Source organism: Cololabis saira, unplaced genomic scaffold (genome assembly GCF_033807715.1).
Source record: "Cololabis saira isolate AMF1-May2022 unplaced genomic scaffold, fColSai1.1 scf194, whole genome shotgun sequence".
NCBI lineage: Eukaryota > Metazoa > Chordata > Actinopteri > Beloniformes > Belonidae > Cololabis > Cololabis saira.
In genome coordinates this window covers 15,882-43,107 of record NW_026906358.1, presented here as the reverse complement: position 1 = coordinate 43,107, position 27,226 = coordinate 15,882, and the positions used below count along the sequence as shown (strand labels likewise).

The 27,226-nt window shown below is 42.2% G+C and overlaps 15 non-coding genes across 15 annotated transcripts; all 15 read left to right on the top strand.

Moving 5' to 3' along the window:
- The first annotated feature begins 1,166 nt into the window (after window positions 1-1,166).
- Window positions 1,167-1,238, top strand: trnap-ugg (transfer RNA proline (anticodon UGG)). The gene has a single exon. It is a non-coding gene; the product is annotated as a tRNA-Pro (tRNA).
- Window positions 1,239-2,084: 846 nt separating this feature from the next.
- On the top strand, window positions 2,085-2,156 carry trnap-ugg (transfer RNA proline (anticodon UGG)). Its single transcript has one exon. It is a non-coding gene; the product is annotated as a tRNA-Pro (tRNA).
- Window positions 2,157-5,134: 2,978 nt separating this feature from the next.
- trnap-agg (transfer RNA proline (anticodon AGG)) lies at window positions 5,135-5,206 on the top strand. The gene has a single exon. It is a non-coding gene; the product is annotated as a tRNA-Pro (tRNA).
- Window positions 5,207-6,051: 845 nt separating this feature from the next.
- trnap-ugg (transfer RNA proline (anticodon UGG)) lies at window positions 6,052-6,123 on the top strand. Its single transcript has one exon. It is a non-coding gene; the product is annotated as a tRNA-Pro (tRNA).
- A 2,497-nt stretch (window positions 6,124-8,620) lies between these two features.
- trnap-ugg (transfer RNA proline (anticodon UGG)) lies at window positions 8,621-8,692 on the top strand. Its single transcript has one exon. It is a non-coding gene; the product is annotated as a tRNA-Pro (tRNA).
- An 841-nt stretch (window positions 8,693-9,533) lies between these two features.
- trnap-ugg (transfer RNA proline (anticodon UGG)) lies at window positions 9,534-9,605 on the top strand. The gene has a single exon. It is a non-coding gene; the product is annotated as a tRNA-Pro (tRNA).
- Window positions 9,606-13,816: 4,211 nt separating this feature from the next.
- trnap-ugg (transfer RNA proline (anticodon UGG)) lies at window positions 13,817-13,888 on the top strand. Its single transcript has one exon. It is a non-coding gene; the product is annotated as a tRNA-Pro (tRNA).
- Window positions 13,889-14,716: 828 nt separating this feature from the next.
- trnap-ugg (transfer RNA proline (anticodon UGG)) lies at window positions 14,717-14,788 on the top strand. The gene has a single exon. It is a non-coding gene; the product is annotated as a tRNA-Pro (tRNA).
- Window positions 14,789-15,631: 843 nt separating this feature from the next.
- trnap-ugg (transfer RNA proline (anticodon UGG)) lies at window positions 15,632-15,703 on the top strand. The gene has a single exon. It is a non-coding gene; the product is annotated as a tRNA-Pro (tRNA).
- Window positions 15,704-17,862: 2,159 nt separating this feature from the next.
- trnap-agg (transfer RNA proline (anticodon AGG)) lies at window positions 17,863-17,934 on the top strand. The gene has a single exon. It is a non-coding gene; the product is annotated as a tRNA-Pro (tRNA).
- Window positions 17,935-19,692: 1,758 nt separating this feature from the next.
- Window positions 19,693-19,764, top strand: trnap-ugg (transfer RNA proline (anticodon UGG)). Its single transcript has one exon. It is a non-coding gene; the product is annotated as a tRNA-Pro (tRNA).
- A 2,381-nt stretch (window positions 19,765-22,145) lies between these two features.
- On the top strand, window positions 22,146-22,217 carry trnap-ugg (transfer RNA proline (anticodon UGG)). Its single transcript has one exon. It is a non-coding gene; the product is annotated as a tRNA-Pro (tRNA).
- An 828-nt stretch (window positions 22,218-23,045) lies between these two features.
- On the top strand, window positions 23,046-23,117 carry trnap-ugg (transfer RNA proline (anticodon UGG)). The gene has a single exon. It is a non-coding gene; the product is annotated as a tRNA-Pro (tRNA).
- Window positions 23,118-23,960: 843 nt separating this feature from the next.
- On the top strand, window positions 23,961-24,032 carry trnap-ugg (transfer RNA proline (anticodon UGG)). The gene has a single exon. It is a non-coding gene; the product is annotated as a tRNA-Pro (tRNA).
- A 1,416-nt stretch (window positions 24,033-25,448) lies between these two features.
- trnap-agg (transfer RNA proline (anticodon AGG)) lies at window positions 25,449-25,520 on the top strand. Its single transcript has one exon. It is a non-coding gene; the product is annotated as a tRNA-Pro (tRNA).
- Window positions 25,521-27,226: the final 1,706 nt, after the last annotated feature.

The window sequence follows — 27,226 nt, the reverse complement described above, 5'->3', positions numbered from 1 at the left end:
AGTGCTGGGATGTGGAAACTTGACTGGAGAACATCGAAACACTTATTTAATGTTAGGAGTTTGTACACACGTTGAAAAATAGCTTCTTCCATGATTTAACTAAGAAAGGCGAGGTTTTATACGGGCCTATAGCTGTTCATAAGTGACTTTCTAGACTGGCACAGAGGAACAATACCTGAACGCTGAGACTTATTCAAAACGTCTGAAAGCTCTGAGGCCATACAATGTGCAACACTCTTAAAAAGCCCTGTTGCCAAAGTATCAAGGAAGCAAGTGGTGGAATATGATGTCAGCCAGCTTCCTATGGATAATTAGAGAGAATTGTGTCCAGGTTTCTCTCATTGGACACAGAGGTGGAATATATCCTGTGTCTACCATTGAAACACACACTGACTCTCTGATTTTCTCAACTTTGTTGCAGAAATTAGTGTACTCTGCAATGCAGTCAGTCATCGAATTGATGAATACCTGTCTATCGAGGTATTATGGTCAACCATGTCAAATGTAGCACTGTGACACAGCGATTGAAATGTCGCCAATATCCGTATTGGAGCAGATGTCATTACGGACTTGAACTAGAACTGTCTTAGTGCTGGGATGTGGAACCTTGACTGGAGAACATCAAAACACTTATTTAATGTTAGGAGTTTGTACACACCTAGAAAAACAGCCTTTTCCATGATTTTACTAAGAAAGCGGATGTTTTAAACAGGCCTTTAGCTTATTCAAAACGTCTGAAAGCTCTGAGGCCATACAATGTGCAACACTCTTAAAAAACCCTGTTGCCAGAGTATCAAGGAAGCAAGTGGTGGAATTCAGGTGGTGTATGATGTCAGCCAGGTTCCTATGAGTAATTAGAGACAATTGTGTCCAGGTTTCTCTCATTGGACACAGAGGTGGAATATATCCTGTGTCTACCATTGAAACACTGACTGACTGTCTGATTTTCTCAACTTTTTCACAGAAATTAGTGTACTCTGCAATGCAGTCAGTCATCGAATTGATGTTGTTTCCATGGAGATGGTCCCAATCTAACACTGTCTCACAGTCACACTCACATGTCAACAGCCCTACTTGAGTTTCTAAATGTTGATGATGATCTGACATGGGTATTTGTTTTTTTAATTTAGAAAAACATTTTATGTGTTGCTAGTTATGAGTTTTGTGGCTCGTTGGTCTAGTAGTATGATTCTCGCTTTGGGTGCGAGAGGTCCCGGGTTCAATTCCCGGACGAGCCCCATTGACTTATGTAAGTTGTAGTTTTCTCCACCAAGTAGCAAAACTCATAAGAATTCAACCAGGCCAGAAAGTCCCAGCTAGTTCTTCAACGTGTCTATCAAGGCATTATGGTCAACCATGTCAAATGCAGCACTGTGACACCACGATTGAAATGTTGCCGCTATCCGTATTGGAGCAGATGTCATTACGGACTTGAACTAGAACTGTCTTAGTGCTGGGATGTGGAAACTTGACTGGAGAACATCAAAACACTTATTTAATGTTAGGAGCTTGTACACACCTTGAAAAACAGCTTTTTCTATGATTTTACTAAGAAAGGGGAGGTTTAATACGGGCCTTTAGCGGTTCATAAGTGACTCTTTAGAACTGGCACAGAGGAACAATACCTGAACGCTGAGACTTATTCAAAACGTCTGAAAGCTCTGAGGCCATACAATGTGCAACACTCTTAAAAAACCCTGTTGCCAGAGTATCAAGGCAGCAAGTGGTGGAATTCAGGTGGTGTATGATGTCAGCCAGATTCCTATGAGTAATTAGAGAGAATTGTGTCCAGGTTTCTCTCATTGGACACAGAGGTTAAATATATCCTGTGTCTACCATTGAAACACTGACTGACTGTCTGATTTTCTCAACTTTGTCGCAGAAAGTCGTGTACTCTGCAATGCAGTCAGTCATCGAATTGATGTTGTTTCCATGGAGATGGTCCCAATCTAACACAGTCTCACAGTCACACTCACATGTCAACAGCCCTACTTGAGTTTCTAAATGTTGATGATGATCTGACATGGGTCTTTGGTTTTTTAATTTAGAAAAACATTTTATGTGTTGCTAGTTATGAGTTTTGTGGCTCGTTGGTCTAGTAGTATGATTCTCGCTTTGGGTGCGAGAGGTCCCGGGTTCAATTCCCGGACGAGCCCCAGTGACTTATGGTAGTTGTAGTTTTCTCCACCAAGTAGAAAAACTCATAGGACTTCAACAAGGCCAGAAAGTCCCACTGAGTTCTTCAACCAGACAGAAAGTCCCACCTAGTTCTTCAACCGGTCTATCAAGGTATTATGGTCAACCATGTCAAATGCAGCACTGTGACACCACGATTGAAATGTTGCCACTATCCGTATTGGAGCAGATGTCATTACGGACTTGAACTAGAACTGTCTTAGTGCTGGGATGTGGAAACTTGACTGGAGAACATCAACACTTATCTAATGTTAGGAGTTTGTACACACCTTGAAAAACAGCTTTTTCTATGATTTTACTAAGAAAGCGGATGTTTTATACGGGCCTAAAGCTGTTCATTTGTGACTCTCTAGACTGGCACAGAGGAACAATACCTGAAAGCTGAGACTTATTCAAAACGTCTGAAAGCTCTGAGGCCATACAATGTGCAACACTTAAAAAACCCTGTTGCCAGAGTATCAAGGCAGCAAGTGGTGGAATTCAGGTGGTGTATGATGTCAGCCAGGTTCCTATGAGTAATTAGAGATAATTGTGTCCAGGTTTCTCTCATTGAACACAGAGGCGAAACATATCCTGTGTCTACCATTGAAACACTGACTGACTGTCTGATTTTCTCAACTTTGTCACAGAAATTAGTGTACTCTACAATGCAGTCAGTCATTGAATTGATGTTGTTTCCAAAAACATTTTATGTGTTGCTAGTTATGAGTTTCTTGGCTCGTTGGTCTAGTAGTATGATTCTCGCTTAGGGTGCGAGAGGTCCCGGGTTCATTTCCCGGACGAGCCCCAGTGACTTATGTAAGTTGTAGTTTTCTCCACCAAGTAGCAAAACTCATAGGACTTCAACCAGGCCAGAAAGTCCCACCAAGTTCTTCAACCTGTCTATCAAGGTGTTATGGTCAACCATGTCAAATGCAGCACTGTGAGACCACGATTGAAATGTTGCCACTATCCGTATTGGAGCAGATGTCCTTACGGACTTGAACTAGAACTGTCTTAGTGCTGGGATGTGGAAACTTGACTGGGGAACATCAAAACACTTATTTACAGTTTTTCACAATTGTTTAAACACATTTATTGGAACATCAGACACAATGTGCACAACCTGAAACCCATTTTTCAGGTGGCTGAACCAATCCTGCTGAACTCCAAGCACATTTACTGCTCTAGACTCACCTTCCCATTCCATACCACACATTTCTCACAACACTACACACAATTCCCAATACCCTGCACACTCTTCCTGATTTCCCTCTCTTGCTGTTCACACAGAACACACAGTCAATCACATTTCTAAACTCCAAAGGCTGTTGTGCAACATGCAATCAGCAATTTGCCATTGAATTCATATTCATTGATGAAGCGGGGTTCAACCTTGTAAAAAGAAGGCGCCGAGGGAGGAATATCATCGGCCAGCGTGCCGTCACAGAGGTCCCTGGCCAACGTGGAGGGAACATAACAATGTGCGCTGCCATCAATCACCACGGCGTCCTCCATCACCATGCCACCCTTGGCCCCTACAACACTGCACTTCTTCTAGCATTCCTCGACCAGCTCTACAATATCATTTTCCAGCCAGACCAGATGGAGGACACAGAGGTGGTCAGGTTCGTTGTTCTCTGGGACAATGTCAGTTTCCACCGGGCTGCTCTGGTCCGTGAGTGGTTCAGGGTCCATCCAGAAGTTGATGTCCTATATCTCCCTCCATACTCTCCCTTCCTCAACCCAATTGAGGAGTTTTTCTCTGCCTGGAGATGGAAGGTATACGAGAGAAATCCTCAGACACGGATCCCACTGCTGCAGGCCATGGAGGACGCATGTGGCGATGTCTCTGCTGAGGCCTGTCAAGGCTTCATGCGGCCTTGTAGGAGATTCTTCCCCCGCTGCTTGGCCAGGGAGAACATAGCTGCTTGGCCAGGGACAACATCGCTGCTTGGCCAGAGAGAACATCGCTGCTTGGCCAGGGAGAACATTACCTGCGACGTGGATGAGGTCCTGTGGCCAGCCAGGGATGAAAGGCAGTATGCTGCCTAATACTTTTGTTCTGATTCTATTTTCTGTCAAGTTTTCATCCACAGCTTGCTGTGATGTCCAGTGGACTGCACATTTTGAGTCCAAATACTGTAAAATATTATTTGTTGTTACAGTAAAGAATTGTGTGTTGTTTTCCATTTGAGTAGCCTATACATAAGAATACTATATGGTGATACATTACATCCAACAGCTGAAGGTGTAACACTGAACATACAAATGCTTGATTCTACTGAGTCATTCATTCATTCATTCATTCATTCATTCATTCATTCATTCATTCATTCATTCATTCATTCATTCATTCATTCATTCATTCATATAGAGTTTTCCATTCTGCACATCAGTGTTCAGTGGGTGCTTAGAAATGTCTACTCAAATGATGTATGTGTTTGGCATTTGAGAAGGAAATACCATTTAGTGAAGAGTTAACACTGTTTTGAAGGTAGAGTTTGCTTTTGCAAGAGAAGTGTAGGATTTTGCATTTTGTGTGTGAGTTTTGTAATTTGTGTTTAGAGTTTTGAGAAAGTGAGGTATTCCATCAGGAAATGTGTTTAAACAATTGTGAAAAACTGTAATGTTAGGAGTTTGTACACATGTTGAAAAACAGCTTTTTCCACGATTTTGCTGAGAAAGGGCAGGTTTTATACGGGCCTCTAGCTGTTCATAAGTGACTCTCTAGACTGGCACAGAGGAACAATACCTGAAAGCTGAGACTTATTCAAAACGTCAGTCATCGAATTGATGTTGTTTCCATGGAGATGGTCCCAATCTAACACAGTCTCACAGTCACACTCACATGTCAACAGCCCTACTTGAGTTTCTAAATGTTGATGATGATCTGACATGGGTCTTTGGTTTTTTAATTTAGAAAAACATTTTATGTGTTGCTAGTTATGAGTTTTGTGGCTCGTTGGTCTAGTAGTATGATTCTCGCTTAGGGTGCGAGAGGTCCTGGGTTCAATTCCCGGACGAGCCCCAGTGACTTATGTAAGTTGTAGTTTTCTCCACCAAGTAGCAAAACTCATAGGACTTCAACCAGGCCCGAAAGTCCCACCAAATTCTTCAACCGGTCTATCAAGGTATTATGGTCAACCATGTCAAATGCAGCACTGTGAGACCACGATTGAAATGTTGCCACTATCCGTATTGGAGCAGATGTCATTACGGACTTGAACTAGAACTGTCTTAGTGCTGGGATGCGGAAACTTGACTGGAGAACATCAAAACACTTATTTAATGTTAGGAGTTTGTACACACCTTGAAAAACAGCTTTTTCTATGATTTTACTAAGAAAGGGGAGTTTTTATACGGGCCTATAGCTGTTCATAAGTGACTCTCTAGACTGGCACAGAGGAACAATACCTGAACGCTGAGACTTATTCAAAACGTCTGAAAGCTCTGAGGCCATACAATGTGCAACACTCTTAAAAAACCCTGTTGCCAGAGTATCAAGGCAGCAAGTGGTTGAATTCAGGTGGTGTATGATGTCAGCCAGTTTCCTATGAGTAATTAGAGAGAATTGTGTCCATGTTTCTCTCATTGGACAAAAAGGTGGAATATATCCTGTGTCTACCATTGAAACACTGACTGACTGTCTGATTTTCTCAACTTTGTTGCAGAAAGTCGTGTACTCTGCAATGCAGTCAGTCATCGAATTGATGTTGTTTCCATGGAGATGGTCCCAATCTAACACAGTCCCACAGTCACACTCACATGTCAACAGCCCTACTTGAGTTTCTAAATGTTGTTGATGATGTGACATGGGTCTTTGGTTTTTTAATTTAGAAAAAGATTGTATGTGTTGCTAGTTATGAGTTTTGGGGCTTGTTGGTCTAGTAGTATGATTCTCGCTTTGGGTGCGAGAGGTCCCGGGTTCAATTCCCTGACGAGCCCCAGTGACTTATGTAAGTTGTAGTTTTCTCCACCAAGTAGCAAAACTCATAGGACTTCAACCAGGCCAGAAAGTCCCACCTAGTTTATTCAACCGGTCTATCAAGGTATTATGGTCAACCTTGTCAAATGCAGCACTGTGAAATCACGATTGAGAAGTTGCCACTATCCGTATTGGAGCAGATGTCATTACGGACTTGAACTAGAACTGTCTTAGTGCTGGGATGTGGAAACTTGACTGGAGAACATCCAAACACTTATTTAATGTTAGGAGTTTGTACACACCTTGAAAAACAGCTTTTTCTATGATTTTACTTAGAAAGGGGAGGTTTTATATGGGCCTATAGCTGTTCATAAGTGACTCTCTAGACTGGCACAGAGGAACAATACCTGAACGCTGAGACTTATTCAAAACGTCTGAAAGCTCTGAGGCCATACAATGTGCAACACTCTTAAAAAACCCTGTTGCCAGAGTATCAATGCAGCAAGTGGTGGAGTTCAGGTGGTGTATGATGTCAGCCAGGTTCCTATGAGTAGTTAGAGATAATTGTGTCCAGGTTTCTCTCATTGGACACAGAGGTGGAATTCTACAAGCATCAAGTACTTTGCGCATCAAGTACTTTACTTTTCAAATCATGTGGCAAAGTTAGTTTAACAGCTGTTTCCTCTAGCCATTTTTGTTTATTCATTTAAAATCTCTTACTATTATTTGGCCCCAAATTTTGTAGGCAACAGATCTTGGATTTTTGTAAAATCCAGTCGTCATCAGAAGTGTCATCGTCATTTGATTCTTTAATCAGTTTCACCGGATAAAGGTTTTGATTTTATCATTTAACTGGTTCTCTAATTTCATTTTTGTCTGCGTTGTGTTTTTAAATCCTTCTAGTAGAGCCATCAGCTTTTTTATTTTGATCAGTAAGCGAAGCTATTTGGGATTCTGCATTACGGCGTCTACTTTCATCCCTCCAAAAATCTGAGGGAGTTTGAAGTGCTTTTAGTTATTTTAACAATATTTAATACTAACTAAGTAACAAACAAAACTAACAAATAAAACTATCGGTACCGTGATTACCATACATGTATTTAAAGAACTGAAAAACTTCCCAAAAACTTTTCATTTTTCTTACTGTAAGATCCCTCCAAAAAAACTTTCAATTACACTCACTTTCAAATCATCAGTCTACTTGAGCATACAAATCATTCCTGTTGATGCAAAGAAGAGCGAGTCGATTCTTGCAGAAATGAAATATACCTCATTTTGGGAGAGCGTGTCATCCCCACTTATAAAATAAACAGTTCCTCTACATACAGTATGTCTATTTCTCACAAATATATCAGTGTTCCAACACTTACGGACCCCACGTCCTGCATATGCATAAGAATAGTCCCCCTGGACTATCTTTTTATTGGTACTCAGACCAACCATGGCGCTCTTGGCCATTTCTCTCTTTAATGTTACCCGAGATATTAAACCTTTTTTTAGAAGAGCAAGTCAAATTCTAAGGCGGGATAAGCAGGACATTCTCACAACACAGTCAAATTCAAGTGTTATGAAATTGCCAGCATTCCTAAAAATATCTCTACAATAACCTTCCCAATAACACAAAATAATAAAAATAACCTTCACAACCACACAGCGGACTTACCTAAAATTTCAGGATGACGTCAACCTTCTCTGGCACTCCAGTTCACAGACTTTCGACAACAGCCCAGAAACAATAATTTGGGATTTTGTAAATGGACCCCTTACCTCTGAAAAATTTAGATAGAAGTCGCTGGTTGTGTCGTTGGTCTGGAAAAAGGAGTTCCCATCGAAAGTCTATTGTCATCCGGGTCACAAGCACCAAATTGTTGAGGAATTTATCAAAAACCAGTTCAGGAGTCCGCTGTGGGATTCGAGATTTTATTTAGCCAGCGTTCAGCAGACCAACACAGACACAGTGTCTCGGTCGGTAGGCTGACATCGAGTGGTTCTGTAACAAGCTTTTTATACAAGAACAAACAACAGAATTAAACAAGTCAGTGAGACAGTCAGAGGTGTGAATCTTTAGCTTTGGGACCACCCCTGAGGGATCAGGAAGTCCGTATATGGTCTTTGTCTCTGTGGGGGCTGGAAGTCTCGGCAGGGATGCAAGACGCCGGACCTTGCGTGACAATGTCCCGGCAGGGGTCTTCAGGAACTGGAACCTGCATGTCTATGTCTTAAGGGGGCACAGGCCAAAAGCAATCTGCAAGGTGTCGTTGTGTCCCTGCAGGGGTCATTTGCTGTTGGAATACTCTGCAAGGCGTCGTTGTGTCCCTGCAGGGGGTCCAAACAGTCAGCAGTCAGTCATCGAATTGACATTGTTTCCATGGAGATGGTCCCAATCTAACACAGTCTCACAGTCACACTCACATGTCAACAGCCCTACTTGAGTTTCTAAATGTTGATGATGTGACATGGGTCTTTGGTTTTTTAAGTTAGAAAAACGTTGTATGTGTTGCTAGTTACTAGTTTTGTGGCTCGTTGGTCTAGTAGTATGATTCTTGCTTTGGGTGCGAGAGGTCCTGGGTTCAATTCCCGGACGAGCCCCAGTGACTTATGTAAGTTGTAGTTTTCTCCACCAAGTAGCAAAACTCAGAGGACTTCAAACCCAAAAATCCCACCAAGTTCTTCAACCGGTCTATCAAGGTATTATGGTCAACCATGTCAAATGCAGCACTGTGACACCACGATTGAAATGTTGCCACTATCTGTATTGGAGCAGATGTCATTACGGACTTGAACTAGAACTGTCTTAGTGCTGGGATGTGGAAACTTGACTGGAGAACATCAAAACACTTATTTAATGTTAGGAGTTTGTACACACCTTGAAAAACAGCCTTTTCTATGATTTTACTAAGAAAGCGGATGTTTTATACGGGCCTTTACCTGTTCATACGTGACTCTCTAGACTGGCACAGAGGAACAATACCTGAACGCTGAGACTTATTCAAAACGTCTGAAAGCTCTGAGGCCATACAATGTGCAACACTCTTAAAAAACCCTGTTGCCAGAGTATCAAGGCAGCAAGTGGTGGAATTCAGGTGGTGTATGATGTCAGCCAGGTTCCTATGAGTAATTAGAGACAATTGTGTCCAGGTTTCTCTCATTGGACACAGAGGCGAAATATATCCTGTGTCTACCATTGAAACACTGACTGACTGTCTGATTTTCTCAACATTGTCGCAGAAATTAGTGTACTCTGCAATGCAGTCAGTCATCGAATTGATGTTGTTTCCATGGAGATGGTCCCAATCTAACACAGTCTCACAGTCACACTCACATGTCAACAGCCCTACTTGAGTTTCTAAATATTGATGATGATGTGACATGGGTCTTTGGTTTTTTAAGTTAGAAAAACATTGTATGTGTTGCTAGTTATGAGTTTCGTGGCTCGTTGGTCTAGTAGTATGATTCTCGCTTTGGGTGCGGGAGGTCCCGGGTTCAATTCCCGGACGAGCCCCAGTGACTTATGTAAGTTGTAGTTTTCTCCACCAAGTAGCAAAACTCATAGGAATTCAACCAGGCCAGAAAGTCCCACCTAGTTCTTCAACCTGTCTATCAAGGTATTATGGTCAACCATGTCAAATGCAGCACTGTGAGACCACGATTGAAATGTTGCCACTATCCGTATTGGAGCAGATGTCATTACGGACTAGAACTGTCTCTGTGCTGGGATGTGGAAACTTTACTGGAGAACATCAAAACACTTATTTAATGTTAGGAGTTTGTACACATGTTGAAAAACAGCTTTTTCTATGATTTTACTAAGAAAGGGGAGGTTTTATACGGGCCTTTAGCTGTTCATAAGTGACTCTCTAGACTAGCACAGAGGAACAATACCTGAACGCTGAGACTTATTCAAAACGTCTGAATGCTCTGAGGCCATACAATGTGCAACACTCTTAAAAAACCCTGTTGCCAGAGTATCAAGGCAGCAAGTGGTGGAATTCAGGTGGTGTATGATGTCAGCCAGGTTCCTATGAGTAATTAGAGACAATTGTGTCCACGTTTCTCTCATTGGACACAGAGGTGGAATATATCCTGTGTCTACCATTGAAACACTGTCTGACTGTCTGATTTTCTCAACTTTGTCACAGAAAGTAGTGTACTCTGCAATGCAGTCAGTCATGGAATTGATGTTGTTTCCATGGAGATGGTCCCAATCTAACACAGTCTCAAAGTCACACTCACATGTCAACAGCCCTACTTGAGTTTCTAAATGTTGATGGTGATGATGTGACGTGGGTCTTTGTTTTTTTTAATTAGAAAAAAATTTTATGTGTTGCCAGTTATGAGTTTTGTGGCTCGTTGGTCTACTAGCATGATTCTCGCTTTGGGTGCGAGAGGTCCCGGGTTCAATTCCCGGACGAACCCCAGTGACTTATGTAAGTTGTAGTTTTCTCAACCAAGTAGCAAAACTCATAGGATTTCAACCAGGCCAGAAAGTCTCACCAAGTTCTTCAACCGGTCTATCAAGGTATTATGGTCAACCATGTCAAATGCAGCACTGTGACACCAAGATTGAAATGTTGCCACTATCCATATTGGAGCAGATGTCCTTACGGACTTGAACTCGAACTGTCTTAGTGCTGGGATGTGGAAACTTGACTGGAGAACATCAAAACGCTTATTTAATGTTAGGAGTTTGTACACACGTTGAAAAACAGCTTTTCTATGATTTTACTAAGAAAGGGGAGGTTTTATACGGGCCTATAGCTTTTCATAAGTGACTCGCTAGACTGGCACAGAGGAACAAAACCTGAAAGCTGAGACTTATTCAAAACGTCTGAAAGCTCTGAGGCCATACAATGTGCTACACTCTTAAATAACCCTGTTGCCAGAGTATCAAGGCAGCAAGTGGTGGAATTCAGGTGGTGTATGATGTCTGCCAGGTTCCTATGGATAATTAGAGAGAATTGTGTCCAGGTTTCTCTCATTGGACACAGAGGTGGAATATATCCTGTGTCTACAATTGAAACACTGACTGACTGTCTGATTTTCTCAACATTGTCGCAGAAATTAGTGTACTCTGCAATGCAGTCAGTCATCGAATTGATGTTGTTTCCATGGAGATGGTCCCAATCTAACACAGTCTCAAAGTCACACTCACATGTCAACAGCCCTACTTGAGTTTCTAAATGTTGATGATGATGTGACATGGGTCTTTGGATTTTTAAGTTAGAAAAAAGTTTTATGTGTTGCTAGTTATGAGTTTTGTGGCTCGTGGGTCTAGTAGTATGATTCTCGCTTTGGGTGCGAGAGGTCCCGAGTTCAATTCCCGGACGAGCCCCAGTGACTCATGTAAGTTGTTGTTTTCGCCACCAAGTAGCAAAACTCATAGGACAACCCGGTCTATTCAATTCAATTTTATTTATATAGCGTCTAATACAACAGAGTTGTCTCTAGACGCTTTCCAGAGTCCCATACCCAGAACATGACCCCCGAGCAGTTATTACATAAACAATGGCAGGTAAAAACTCCCCTAGTGGGAGAAAAACCTTAAGCCAAACAGTGGCAAGGAAAAACTCCCCTTTAGGAGGGAAGAAACCTTGAGCAGGACCAGGCTCGTAAAGGGGGACCCTCCTGCCGAGGGCCAGACTGGTGGGTCAGGGACGGCAACAGCACAGCAGGCAGGTGGAAGCAGCAACGGGATGACCAAGGATGGGGACCGCAGGCCAGCATGCAGCTCCCGAAGCTCCGGCCCAATCAGCAAGTCCCAGGTTGGGGTGCAGGGTCGGGGAAGGGTTGAAAAGGGGCAGGGCCAAGGAGAGGAGTCTTGACGGACAAACCTTCTCCCCGCCTGCCCGGGCTGTTACCCTGCCCCCCTCACTCCCACGCTGCAGGTTCCGGTGTCCGGCAAAGGATGCTACAACATGGACAAAAGAGAGAAAAGGGAGGAGAAGGGGGGGCCAGCACAGGAAACTACAGGAGCGACTCTGACACACTAAAGTTTACACTACCTAGAGATTTACCAACACCAGCTAGAGGTTTACTAAACACTAACTATAGGCTTTACTAAACAGAAAGGTTTTAAGTTTAGTTTTAAAGGTGGAGGTGGTGTCAGCCTCCTTAACCCAGATTGGAAGTTGGTTCCATAGTAGTGGTGCCTGATAGCAGAACGCCCGCCCTCCAAATCTACATTTGGATACTCTAGGAACTACGAGTAAACCTGCACTCTGAGAACGGAGAGCTCTGACAGGAACATAAGGCACTATCAGGTCTTGCAAATAATGCGGATCTAAGCCGTTTTGGGCTTTATACGCAAGTAATAAAATTTTAAATTGGATTCTGAATTTTACGGGTAACCAATGGAGCGACGCTAACATTGGAGAGACGTGGTCTCTCCTGCTAATTCCTGTCAGTACTCGTGCTGCTGCATTCTGGATCAGCTGGAGCCTATTCAGCAAATTACTTGGACATCCTGCTAACAACACATTACAGTAATCTAGTCTAGAAGATACAAACGCATGAACTAGTTTTTCTGCATCACTCTGCGAGAGGATTTTCCTAATCTTTACAATATTACGGAGATGGAAAAAGGCTATTTTACAAACCTGATTAATATATGGTTTAAACGACAAATCCTGATCGAAAATAACACCAAGGTTTCTCACAGTTGCACTGGAAGCCATCGCAACACCATCTAATCCCTTCCTAAGATGCTCTGGACCAAGAATGATAACCTCTGTTTTATCTGAATTTAGAAGCAAGAAGTTTCTGGACATCCAGTCCTTGATGTCCCTAAGACATGCCTGAAGTGTAACTAACGGTTCTGTTTCATCCGGCTTCATAGACAAGTAGAGCTGCGTATCATCAGCATAACAATGAAAGTGTATGCCGTGATTCTGGATTATACTTCCCAATGGCTGCATGTATAAACTGAACAAGATGGGCCCTAGCACTGAACCCTGCGGAACACCATAACAGACCCTCTATCAAGGTATTATGGTCAACCATGTCAAATGCAGCACTGTGAGACCACGATTGAAATGTTGCCACTATCCGTATTGGAGCCGATGTCATTACGGACTTGAACTAGAACTGTCTTAGTGCTGGGATGTGGAAACTTGACTGGAGAACATCAAAACACTTATTTAATGTAAGGAGTTTGTACACATGTTGAAAAACAGCTTTTTCTATGATTTTATTAAGAAAGGGGAGGTTTTATACGGGCCTATAGCTGTTCATAAGTGACTCTCTAGACTAGCACAGAGGAACAATACCTGAAAGCTGAGACTTATTCAAAACGTCTGAAAGCTCTGACGCCATACAATGTTCAACACTCTTAAAAAACCCTGTTGCCAGAGTATCAAGGAAGCAAGTGGTGGAATATGATGTCAGCCAGGTTCCTGTGGATAATTAGAGAGAATTGTGTCCAGGTTTCTCTCATTGGACACAGAGGCAAAATATATCCTGTGTCTACCATTGAAACACTGACTGACTGTCTGATTTTCTCAACTTTGTCACAGAAATTAGTGTACTCTGCAATGCAGTCAGTCATCAAATTGATGTTGTTTCCATGGAGATGGTCCCAATCTAACACAGTCTCACAGTCACACTCACATGTCAACAGCCCTACTTGAGTTTGTAAATGTTGATGATGTTGTGACATGGGTCTTTGGTTTTGTAATTTAGAAAAACATTTTATGTGTTGCCAGTTATGAGATTTGTGGCTCGTTGGTCTAGTAGTATGATTCTCGCTTTGGGTGCGAGAGGTCCCGGGTTCAATTCCCGGACGAGCCCCAGTGACTTATGTAAGGTGTAGTTTTCTCCACCAAGTAGCAAAACTCATAGGAATTCAACCAGGCCAGAAAGTCCCACCTAGTTCTTCAACCTGTCTATCAAGGTATTATGGTCAACCATGTCAAATGCAGCACTGTGAGACCACGATTGAAATGTTGCCACTATCCGTATTGGAGCAGATGTCATTACGGACTAGAACTGTCTCTGTGCTGGGATGTGGAAACTTTACTGGAGAACATCAAAACACTTATTTAATGTTAGGAGTTTGTACACATGTTGAAAAACAGCTTTTTCTATGATTTTACTAAGAAAGGGGAGGTTTTATACGGGCCTTTAGCTGTTCATAAGTGACTCTCTAGACTAGCACAGAGGAACAATACCTGAAAGCTGAGACTTATTCAAAACGTCTGAAAGCTCTGACGCCATACAATGTTCAACACTCTTAAAAAACCCTGTTGCCAGAGTATCAAGGAAGCAAGTGGTGGAATATGATGTCAGCCAGGTTCCTGTGGATAATTAGAGAGAATTGTGTCCAGGTTTCTCTCATTGGACACAGAGGCAAAATATATCCTGTGTCTACCATTGAAACACTGACTGACTGTCTGATTTTCTCAACTTTGTCACAGAAATTAGTGTACTCTGCAATGCAGTCAGTCATCAAATTGATGTTGTTTCCATGGAGATGGTCCCAATCTAACACAGTCTCACAGTCACACTCACATGTCAACAGCCCTACTTGAGTTTCTAAATGTTGATGATGTTGTGACATGGGTCTTTGGTTTTGTAATTTAGAAAAACATTTTATGTGTTGCCAGTTATGAGATTTGTGGCTCGTTGGTCTAGTAGTATGATTCTCGCTTTGGGTGCGAGAGGTCCCGGGTTCAATTCCCGGACGAGCCCCAGTGACTTATGTAAGGTGTAGTTTTCTCCACCAAGTAGCAAAACTCATAGGACTTCAACCAGGCTAGAAGTCCCACTTAGTTCTTCAACCGGTCTATCAAGGTATTATGGTCAACCATGTCAAATGCAGCACTCTGAGACCACGATTGAAATGTTTCCACTATCCGTATTGGAGCAGATGTCATTACGGACTGGAACTAGAACTGTCTTAGTGCTGGGATGTGGAAACTTGACTGGAGAACATCAAAACACTTATTTAATGTTAGGAATTTATACACACCTTGAAAAAAAGCTTTTTCTATGATTTTACTAAGAAAGGGCAGGTTTTATATGGGCCTATAGCTGTTCATAAGTGACTCTCTAGACTGGCACAGAGGAACAATACCTGAAAGCTGAGACTGATTCAAAACGTCTGAAAGCTCTGAGGCCATACAATGTGCAACACTCTTAAAAAACCCTGTTGCCAGAGTATCAAGGCAGCAAGTGGTGGAATTCAGGTGGTGTATGATGTCAGCCAGTTTCCTATGAGTAATTAGAGAGGATTGTGTCCAGGTTTCTCTCATTGGACACAGAGGTGGAATATATCCTGTGTCTACCGTTGAAACACTGACTGACTGTCTGATTTTCTCAACTTTGTCACAGAAATTAGTGTACTCTTCAATGCAGTCAGTCATGGAATTGATGTTGTTTCCATTGAGATGGTCCCAATCTAACACAGTCTCACAGTCACACTCACATGTCAACAGCCCTACTTGAGTTTCTAAACGTTGATGATGATGTGACATGGGTCGTTGGTTTTTTGAGTTAGAAAAACGTTCTATGTGTTGCTGTTACGAGTTTTGTGGCTCGTTGGTCTAGTAGTATGATTCTCGCTTTGGGTGCGAGTGGTCCCGGGTTCAACTCCCGGACGAGCCCCAGTAACTTATGTAAGTTGTAGTTTTCTCCACCAAGTAGCAAAACTCAGAGGACTTCAACCAGGCCAGAAAGTCCCACCTAGTTCTTCAACCTGTCTATCAAGGCATTATGGTCAACCATGTCAAATAAAGCACTGTGAGACCAAGATTGAAATGTTGCCACTATCCGTATTGGAGCAGATGTCATTACGGACTTGAACTAGAACTGTCTTAGTGCTGGGATGTGGAAACTTGACTGGAGAACATCAAAACACTTATTTCATGTTAAAAGTTTGTACACACGTTGAAAAACAGCATTTTCTACGATTTTACTAAGAAAGGGGAGGTTTTATACGGGCCTATAGCTGTTCATAAGTGACTCTCTAAACTGGCACAGAGGAACAATACCTGAACGCTGAGACTTATTCAAAACGTCTGAAAGCTCTGAGGCCATACAATGTGCAACACTCTTAAAAAACCCTGTTGCCAGAGTATCAAGGCAGCAAGTGGTGGAATTCAGGTGGTGTATGATGTCAGCCAGGTTCCTATGAGTAATTAGAGACAATTGTCTCCAGGTTTCTCTCATTGGACAAAAAGGTGGAATATATCCTCTGTCTACCATTGAAACACTGACTGACTGTCTGATTTTCTCAACTTTGTCGCAGAAAGTAGCGTGCTCTGCAATGCAGTCAGTCATCGAATTGATGTTGTTTCCATGGAGATGGTCCCAATCTAACACAGTCTCACAGTCACACTCACATTTCAACAGCCCTACTTGAGTTTCTAAATGTTGATGATGATGTGACATGGGTCAGTGACTTATATAAGTTGTAAATTTCTCCACCAAGTAGCAAAACTCATAGGACTTCAACAAAGCCAGAAAGTCCTACCTAGTTCTTCAAGAGGTCTATCAAGGTATTATGGTCAACCATGTCAAATGCAGCACTCTGAGACCACGATTGAAATGTTGCCACTATCCGTATTGGAGCAGATGTCATTACGGACTTGAAGTAGAACTGTCTTAGTGCTGGGACTCTCTAGACTGGCACAGAGGAACAATACCTGAACGCTAAGACTTATTCAAAAAGTCTGAAAGCTCTGAGGCCATACAATGTGCAACACTCTTAAAAAACTCTGTTGCCAGAGTATCAATGCAGCGGGTGGTGTATGATGTCAGCCAGCTTCCTATGAGTAATTAGAGAGAATTGTGTCCAGGTTTCTCTCATTGGACATAAAGGTGGAATATATCCTGTGTCTACCATTGAAACACTGACTGACTGTCTGATTTTCTCAACTTTGTTGCAGAAATTAGTGTACTCTGCAATGCAGTCAGTCATCAAATTGATGTTGTTTCCATGGAGATGGTCCCAATCTAACACAATCTCACAGTCAAACTCACATGTCAGCAGCCCTACTTGAGTTTCTAAATGTTGATGATGATGTGACATGTTTCTTTGGTTTTTTAATTTAGAAAAACATTTTATGTGTTGCTAGTTATGAGTTTCGTGGCTCGTTGGTCTAGTAGTATGATTCTCGCTTAGGTTGCGAGAGGTCCCGTGTTCAATTCCCGGACGAGCCCCAGTGACTTATGTAAGTTGTAGTTTTCTCCACCAAGTAGCAAAACTCATAGGAATTCAACCAGGCCATTAAGTCCTACCTAGTTCTTCAACCTGTCTATCAAGGTATTATGGTCAACCATGTCAAATGCAGCACTGTGAGACCACGATTGAAATGTTGCCACTATCTGTATTGGAGCAGATGTCATTACGGACTTGAACTAGAACTGTCTTACTGCTGGGATGTGGAAACTTGACTGGAGAACATCAAAACATTTATTTAATGTTAGGATGTCAGCCAGGTTCCTATGAGTAATCAGAGAGAATTGTGGCCAGGTTTCTCTCATTGGACACAGAGGGGAAATATATCCTGTGTCTACCATTGAAACACTGACTGACTGTCTGACTTTCTCAACTTTGTCACAGAAATTAGTGTACTCTGCAATGCAGTCAGTCATCGAATTGATGTTGTTTCCATGGAGATGGTCCCAATCTAACACAGTCTGAAAGTCACACTCACATGTCAACAGCCCTACTTGAGTTTCTAAATGTTGATGAAGTGACATGGGTCTTTGGTTTTTTAACTTAGAAAAACATTTTATGTGTTGCTAGTTATGAGTTTTGTGGCTCGTTGGTCTAGTAGTATGATTCTCGCTTAGGGTGCGAGAGGTCCCGGGTTCAATTCCCGGATGAGCCCCAGTGACTTATGTAAGTTGTAGTTTTCTCCACCAAGTAGCAAAACTCATAGGAATTCAACCAGGCCAGAAAGTCCCACCTAGTTCTTCAACCTGTCTATCAAGGTATTATGGTCAACCATGTCAAATGCAGCACTGTGAGACCACGATTGAAATGTTGCCACTATCCGTATTGGAGCAGATGTCATTACGGACTAGAACTGTCTCTGTGCTGGGATGTGGAAACTTTACTGGAGAACATCAAAACACTTATTTAATGTTAGGAGTTTGTACACATGTTGAAAAACAGCTTTTTCTATGATTTTACTAAGAAAGGGGAGGTTTTATACGGGCCTTTAGCTGTTCATAAGTGACTCTCTAGACTAGCACAGAGGAACAATACCTGAACGCTGAGACTTATTTAAAACGTCTGAATGCTCTGAGGCCATACAATGTGCAACACTCTTAAAAAACCCTGTTGCCAGAGTATCAAGGCAGCAAGTGGTGGAATTCAGGTGGTGTATGATGTCAGCCAGGTTCCTATGAGTAATTAGAGACAATTGTGTCCACGTTTCTCTCATTGGACACAGAGGTGGAATATATCCTGTGTCTACCATTGAAACACTGTCTGACTGTCTGATTTTCTCAACTTTGTCACAGAAAGTAGTGTACTCTGCAATGCAGTCAGTCATGGAATTGATGTTGTTTCCATGGAGATGGTCCCAATCTAACACAGTCTCAAAGTCACACTCACATGTCAACAGCCCTACTTGAGTTTCTAAATGTTGATGGTGATGATGTGACATGGGTCTTTGTTTTTTTTAATTAGAAAAAAATTTTATGTGTTGCCAGTTATGAGTTTTGTGGCTCGTTGGTCTACTAGCATGATTCTCGCTTTGGGTGCGAGAGGTCCCGGGTTCAATTCCCGGACGAACCCCAGTGACTTATGTAAGTTGTAGTTTTCTCCACCAAGTAGCAAAACTCATAGGATTTCAACCAGGCCAGAAAGTCTCACCAAGTTCTTCAACCGGTCTATCAAGGTATTATGGTCAACCATGTCAAATGCAGCACTGTGACACCAAGATTGAAATGTTGCCACTATCCATATTGGAGCAGATGTCCTTACGGACTTGAACTCGAACTGTCTTAGTGCTGGGATGTGGAAACTTGACTGGAGAACATCAAAACGCTTATTTAATGTTAGGAGTTTGTACACACGTTGAAAAACAGCTTTTCTATGATTTTACTAAGAAAGGGGAGGTTTTATACGGGCCTATAGCTTTTCATAAGTGACTCGCTAGACTGGCACAGAGGAACAAAACCTGAAAGCTGAGACTTATTCAAAACGTCTGAAAGCTCTGAGGCCATACAATGTGCTACACTCTTAAATAACCCTGTTGCCAGAGTATCAAGGCAGCAAGTGGTGGAATTCAGGTGGTGTATGATGTCTGCCAGGTTCCTATGGATAATTAGAGAGAATTGTGTCCAGGTTTCTCTCATTGGACACAGAGGTGGAATATATCCTGTGTCTACAATTGAAACACTGACTGACTGTCTGATTTTCTCAACATTGTCGCAGAAATTAGTGTACTCTGCAATGCAGTCAGTCATCGAATTGATGTTGTTTCCATGGAGATGGTCCCAATCTAACACAGTCTCAAAGTCACACTCACATGTCAACAGCCCTACTTGAGTTTTTAAATGTTGATGATGATGTGACATGGGTCTTTGGATTTTTAAGTTAGAAAAAAGTTTTATGTGTTGCTAGTTATGAGTTTTGTGGCTCGTGGGTCTAGTAGTATGATTCTCGCTTTGGGTGCGAGAGGTCCCGGGTTCAATTCCCGGACGAGCCCCAGTGACTCATGTAAGTTGTTGTTTTCGCCACCAAGTAGCAAAACTCATAGGACAACCCGGTCTATTCAATTCAATTTTATTTATATAGCGTCTAATACAACAGAGTTGTCTCTAGACGCTTTCCAGAGTCCCATACCCAGAACATGACCCCCGAGCAGTTATTACATAAACAATGGCAGGTAAAAACTCCCCTAGTGGGAGAAAAACCTTAAGCCAAACAGTGGCAAGGAAAAACTCCCCTTTAGGAGGGAAGAAACCTTGAGCAGGACCAGGCTCGTAAAGGGGGACCCTCCTGCCGAGGGCCAGACTGGTGGGTCAGGGACGGCAACAGCACAGCAGGCAGGTGGAAGCAGCAACGGGATGACCAAGGATGGGGACCGCAGGCCAGCATGCAGCTCCCGAAGCTCCGGCCCAATCAGCAAGTCCCAGGTTGGGGTGCAGGGTCGGGGAAGGGTTGAAAAGGGGCAGGGCCAAGGAGAGGAGTCTTGACGGACAAACCTTCTCCCCGCCTGCCCGGGCTGTTACCCTGCCCCCCTCACTCCCACGCTGCAGGTTCCGGTGTCCGGCAAAGGATGCTACAACATGGACAAAAGAGAGAAAAGGGAGGAGAAGGGGGGGCCAGCACAGGAAACTACAGGAGCGACTCTGACACACTAAAGTTTACACTACCTAGAGATTTACCAACACCAGCTAGAGGTTTACTAAACACTAACTATAGGCTTTACTAAACAGAAAGGTTTTAAGTTTAGTTTTAAAGGTGGAGGTGGTGTCAGCCTCCTTAACCCAGATTGGAAGTTGGTTCCATAGTAGTGGTGCCTGATAGCAGAACGCCCGCCCTCCAAATCTACATTTGGATACTCTAGGAACTACGAGTAAACCTGCACTCTGAGAACGGAGAGCTCTGACAGGAACATAAGGCACTATCAGGTCTTGCAAATAATGCGGATCTAAGCCGTTTTGGGCTTTATACGCAAGTAATACAATTTTAAATTGGATTCTGAATTTTACGGGTAACCAATGGAGCGACGCTAACATTGGAGAGACGTGGTCTCTCCTGCTAATTCCTGTCAGTACTCGTGCTGCTGCATTCTGGATCAGCTGGAGCCTATTCAGCAAATTACTTGGACATCCTGCTAACAACACATTACAGTAATCTAGTCTAGAAGATACAAACGCATGAACTAGTTTTTCTGCATCACTCTGCGAGAGGATTTTCCTAATCTTTACAATATTACGGAGATGGAAAAAGGCTATTTTACAAACCTGATTAATATATGGTTTAAACGACAAATCCTGATCGAAAATAACACCAAGGTTTCTCACAGTTGCACTGGAAGCCATCGCAACACCATCTAATCCCTTCCTAAGATGCTCTGGACCAAGAATGATAACCTCTGTTTTATCTGAATTTAGAAGCAAGAAGTTTCTGGACATCCAGTCCTTGATGTCCCTAAGACATGCCTGAAGTGTAACTAACGGTTCTGTTTCATCCGGCTTCATAGACAAGTAGAGCTGCGTATCATCAGCATAACAATGAAAGTGTATGCCGTGATTCTGGATTATACTTCCCAATGGCTGCATGTATAAACTGAACAAGATGGGCCCTAGCACTGAACCCTGCGGAACACCATAACAGACCCTCTATCAAGGTATTATGGTCAACCATGTCAAATGCAGCACTGTGAGACCACGATTGAAATGTTGCCACTATCCGTATTGGAGCCGATGTCATTACGGACTTGAACTAGAACTGTCTTAGTGCTGGGATGTGGAAACTTGACTGGAGAACATCAAAACACTTATTTAATGTAAGGAGTTTGTACACATGTTGAAAAACAGCTTTTTCTATGATTTTATTAAGAAAGGGGAGGTTTTATACGGGCCTATAGCTGTTCATAAGTGACTCTCTAGACTAGCACAGAGGAACAATACCTGAAAGCTGAGACTTATTCAAAACGTCTGAAAGCTCTGACGCCATACAATGTTCAACACTCTTAAAAAACCCTGTTGCCAGAGTATCAAGGAAGCAAGTGGTGGAATATGATGTCAGCCAGGTTCCTGTGGATAATTAGAGAGAATTGTGTCCAGGTTTCTCTCATTGGACACAGAGGCAAAATATATCCTGTGTCTACCATTGAAACACTGACTGACTGTCTGATTTTCTCAACTTTGTCACAGAAATTAGTGTACTCTGCAATGCAGTCAGTCATCAAATTGATGTTGTTTCCATGGAGATGGTCCCAATCTAACACAGTCTCACAGTCACACTCACATGTCAACAGCCCTACTTGAGTTTGTAAATGTTGATGATGTTGTGACATGGGTCTTTGGTTTTGTAATTTAGAAAAACATTTTATGTGTTGCCAGTTATGAGATTTGTGGCTCGTTGGTCTAGTAGTATGATTCTCACTTTGGGTGCGAGAGGTCCCGGGTTCAATTCCCGGACGAGCCCCAGTGACTTATGTAAGGTGTAGTTTTCTCCACCAAGTAGCAAAACTCATAGGAATTCAACCAGGCCAGAAAGTCCCACCTAGTTCTTCAACCTGTCTATCAAGGTATTATGGTCAACCATGTCAAATGCAGCACTGTGAGACCACGATTGAAATGTTGCCACTATCCGTATTGGAGCAGATGTCATTACGGACTAGAACTGTCTCTGTGCTGGGATGTGGAAACTTTACTGGAGAACATCAAAACACTTATTTAATGTTAGGAGTTTGTACACATGTTGAAAAACAGCTTTTTCTATGATTTTACTAAGAAAGGGGAGGTTTTATACGGGCCTTTAGCTGTTCATATGTGACTCTCTAGACTAGCACAGAGGAACAATACCTGAAAGCTGAGACTTATTCAAAACGTCTGAAAGCTCTGACGCCATACAATGTTCAACACTCTTAAAAAACCCTGTTGCCAGAGTATCAAGGAAGCAAGTGGTGGAATATGATGTCAGCCAGGTTCCTGTGGATAATTAGAGAGAATTGTGTCCAGGTTTCTCTCATTGGACACAGAGGCAAAATATATCCTGTGTCTACCATTGAAACACTGACTGACTGTCTGATTTTCTCAACTTTGTCACAGAAATTAGTGTACTCTGCAATGCAGTCAGTCATCAAATTGATGTTGTTTCCATGGAGATGGTCCCAATCTAACACAGTCTCACAGTCACACTCACATGTCAACAGCCCTACTTGAGTTTCTAAATGTTGATGATGTTGTGACATGGGTCTTTGGTTTTGTAATTTAGAAAAACATTTTATGTGTTGCCAGTTATGAGATTTGTGGCTCGTTGGTCTAGTAGTATGATTCTCGCTTTGGGTGCGAGAGGTCCCGGGTTCAATTCCCGGACGAGCCCCAGTGACTTATGTAAGGTGTAGTTTTCTCCACCAAGTAGCAAAACTCATAGGACTTCAACCAGGCTAGAAGTCCCACTTAGTTCTTCAACCGGTCTATCAAGGTATTATGGTCAACCATGTCAAATGCAGCACTCTGAGACCACGATTGAAATGTTTCCACTATCCGTATTGGAGCAGATGTCATTACGGACTGGAACTAGAACTGTCTTAGTGCTGGGATGTGGAAACTTGACTGGAGAACATCAAAACACTTATTTAATGTTAGGAATTTATACACACCTTGAAAAAAAGCTTTTTCTATGATTTTACTAAGAAAGGGCAGGTTTTATATGGGCCTATAGCTGTTCATAAGTGACTCTCTAGACTGGCACAGAGGAACAATACCTGAAAGCTGAGACTGATTCAAAACGTCTGAAAGCTCTGAGGCCATACAATGTGCAACACTCTTAAAAAACCCTGTTGCCAGAGTATCAAGGCAGCAAGTGGTGGAATTCAGGTGGTGTATGATGTCAGCCAGTTTCCTATGAGTAATTAGAGAGGATTGTGTCCAGGTTTCTCTCATTGGACACAGAGGTGGAATATATCCTGTGTCTACCGTTGAAACACTGACTGACTGTCTGATTTTCTCAACTTTGTCACAGAAATTAGTGTACTCTTCAATGCAGTCAGTCATGGAATTGATGTTGTTTCCATTGAGATGGTCCCAATCTAACACAGTCTCACAGTCACACTCACATGTCAACAGCCCTACTTGAGTTTCTAAACGTTGATGATGATGTGACATGGGTCGTTGGTTTTTTGAGTTAGAAAAACGTTCTATGTGTTGCTGTTACGAGTTTTGTGGCTCGTTGGTCTAGTAGTATGATTCTCGCTTTGGGTGCGAGTGATCCCGGGTTCAACTCCCGGACGAGCCCCAGTAACTTATGTAAGTTGTAGTTTTCTCCACCAAGTAGCAAAACTCAGAGGACTTCAACCAGGCCAGAAAGTCCCACCTAGTTCTTCAACCTGTCTATCAAGGCATTATGGTCAACCATGTCAAATAAAGCACTGTGAGACCAAGATTGAAATGTTTCCACTATCCGTATTGGAGCAGATGTCATTACGGACTTGAACTAGAACTGTCTTAGTGCTGGGATGTGGAAACTTGACTGGAGAACATCAAAACACTTATTTCATGTTAAAAGTTTGTACACACGTTGAAAAACAGCCTTTTCTACGATTTTACTAAGAAAGGGGAGGTTTTATACGGGCCTATAGCTGTTCATAAGTGACTCTCTAAACTGGCACAGAGGAACAATACCTGAACGCTGAGACTTATTCAAAACGTCTGAAAGCTCTGAGGCCATACAATGTGCAACACTCTTAAAAAACCCTGTTGCCAGAGTATCAAGGCAGCAAGTGGTGGAATTCAGGTGGTGTATGATGTCAGCCAGGTTCCTATGAGTAATTAGAGACAATTGTCTCCAGGTTTCTCTCATTGGACAAAAAGGTGGAATATATCCTCTGTCTACCATTGAAACACTGACTGACTGTCTGATTTTCTCAACTTTGTCGCAGAAAGTAGCGTGCTCTGCAATGCAGTCAGTCATCGAATTGATGTTGTTTCCATGGAGATGGTCCCAATCTAACACAGTCTCACAGTCACACTCACATTTCAACAGCCCTACTTGAGTTTCTAAATGTTGATGATGATCTGACATGGGTATTTGGTTTTTTAATTTAGGAAAAAATTTTATGTGTTGCCTTATCAGAATCAGAATCAGAATCAGCTTTATTGGCCAGGTTCGAACATTGTCCAACAAGGAATTTGATTCGGTTATTTGGTTATTTCGCTTTTTGTTAGTAAAAAAATAAACAATAAACAAATATTCATATATTCAATATTCAATATTATTCAAAACGTCTGAAAGCTCTGAGGCCATACAATGTGCAACACTCTTAAAAAACCCTGTTGCCAGAGTATCAAGGCAGCAAGTGGTGGAATTCAGGTGATGTATGATGTCAGCCAGGTTCCTATGAGTAGTTAGAGAGAATTGTGTCCAGGTTTCTCTCATTGGACACAGAGGTGGAATATATCCTGTGTCTACCATTGAAACACTGACTGACTGTCTGATTTTCTCAACTTTGTCGCAGAAATTAGTGTACTCTGCAATGCAGTCAGTCATCAAATTGATGTTGTTTCCATGGAGATCAATCTAACTCAGTCTCACAGTCACACTCACATGTCAACAGCCCTACTTGAGTTTCTAAATGTTGATGATGATGTGACATGGGTCTTTGGTTTTTTAAGTTAGAAAAACGTTGTATGTGTTGCTAGTGACGATTTTTGTGGCTCGTTGGTCTAGTAGTATGATTCTCGCTTAGGGTGCGAGAGGTCCCGGGTTCAATTCCCGGACGAGCCCCAGTGACTTATGTAAGTTGTAGTTTTCTCCACCAAGTAGCAAAACTCATAGGACTTCAACCAGGCCAGAAAGTCCCACCAAGTTCGTCAACCTGTCTATCAAGGTATTATGGTCAACCATGTCAAATGCAGCACTGTGACACCACGATTGAAATGTTGCCACTATCCGTATTGGAGCAGATGTCATTACGGACTTGATCTAGAACTGTCTTAGTGCTGGGATGTGGAAACTTGACTGGAGAACATCAAAACACTTATTTAATGTTAGGAGTTTGTACACACCTTGAAAAACAGCTTTTTCTATGATTTTACTAAGAAAGCGGATGTTTTATACGGGCCTTTAGCTGTTCATAAGTGACTCTCTAGACTGGCACAGAGGAACAATACCTGAACGCTGAGACTTATTCAAAACGCCTGAAAGCTCTCAGGTCATACAATGTGCAACACTCTTAAAAAACCCTCTTGCCAGAGTATCAAGGCAGCAAGTGGTGGAATTCAGGTGGTGTATGATGTCAGCCAGGTTCCTATGAGTAATTAGAGATAATTGTGTCCAGGTTTCTCTCATTGGACACAGAGGTGGAATATATCCTGTGTCTACCATTGAAACACTGACTGACTGTCTGATTTTCTCAACTTTGTCACAGAAATTAGTGTACTCTGCAATGCAGTCAGTCATCGAATTGATGTTGTTTCCATGGAGATGGTCCCAATCTAACACAGTCTCACAGTCACACTCACATGCCAACAGCCCTACTTGAACCATGTCAAATGCAGCACTGTGAGACCACGATTGAAATGTTGCCACTATCCGTATTGGAGCAGATGTCATTACGGACTTGAACTAGAACTGTCTTAGTGCTGGGATGTGGAAACTTGACTGGAGACCATCAAAACACACTATGCTATTCACGGATACAAGGATGTGGGTTTCATAACGCGGCCGTCGTTGCTGACCCATAATTATTTACATTTTTTACAACCACGGGAATGCTACAATCCGTTTTTCTTCACCTCAGTAGTCTCTTGTAGGAGGGCTACATCATTACGAGAAACCAGGTCGTTAGCGGGTATAGAAGGGCAAAGTTTTACATAGACAGGTAAGCCAAATTTGGCAGTTTCTTTTGCTGCATGGTCAGCTGAAGCATTGCCTAGTGAAAACAGGGTTGGACTGGGTGTGAGCTTCACATTTAACAAAGCAATAGATGAAGGTAGTTGACAGGCTTGTAACAGTTCACCAATCAATTAACCACATTTATCTCCGAGGATGAGATAAATCCTCGGTTCGCCCACAAAATATAAAATCTATAAAATACAATATACACAACCAAAAGCATATCTGGAATCTGTATAGATTGTAACAGTTTTACCTTTTGATCAGTATATATAGTTTCATCTACTTGGGTGGAGCTGGAGGAGGAGGGCAAGGTGGCGCTTTCAACAATTAAGAATTATCACAAATTGTATAACCTGCGTATGGTATTCCATTTTTATAAGTAGAGCCGTCAGTGAAGAAAACAGGAAAGGTCAGGACGAGTGTTAAAGACAGAGGTGTCAAAAGTATTCACATTCATTACTCAGGTAGAAGTATAGATATTAGAGTTCAAAAATACTCCTGTAGAAGTTGAAGTATCAACTCAAAATTTTATTTTTTCAAGTAAAAGTATAAAGTACTGGTTTCAAAAGTACTTAAAGTATAAAAGTAAAAGT